The sequence below is a fragment of the Penaeus monodon genome, chromosome 20, assembly GCF_015228065.2.
Source record: "Penaeus monodon isolate SGIC_2016 chromosome 20, NSTDA_Pmon_1, whole genome shotgun sequence".
Lineage (NCBI taxonomy): Eukaryota > Metazoa > Arthropoda > Malacostraca > Decapoda > Penaeidae > Penaeus > Penaeus monodon.
The window spans coordinates 43932570-43933089 of NC_051405.1; positions in this window are offsets into that span (position 1 = coordinate 43932570).

Here is a 520-nt window from a genome sequence, read left to right on the forward strand (position 1 = left end):
CCGTTGTGTGATAGTGTTCCATTGTTGTGTTGTTCCGTTTTCGTGGGCATTGTGCAGAGTAATGGCCGTTTCTCGAGTTGCATCCGGATCCCGACAGCGGTTACCATTAGCATTTCGCAATTGCGTCTATTATTCATAAAGTTACCGCAAAGCATTCGAACAATGAATACATATACATACATATACATATTTTCCGATGCGTGTGGTTACGCTCCTGCAACTGATTTAGCTTCAGGGAATAGAAGATTTGCAACGAAGAGGAAAATCAAGTTGGTGTAAACATGGGCGTGGAAAGTTAGGGATATTTTCTCCGTAGTGACGTCACGGAAACAATTAGCGGTTTTTTTTTTCGCATCAACACAAATACAGGGAAATAGCGCCGGGGATCGGATTCGTTATGAATATAGTGATGGATACACGAATTTGTATAGAAATAGGATCCACGATGACCAATTTCCATTCGAATAAAGCTTGAGCTCTGCGGTGGTCAGGGGGAGGGGATGAGGAGGGGACTCTCCTC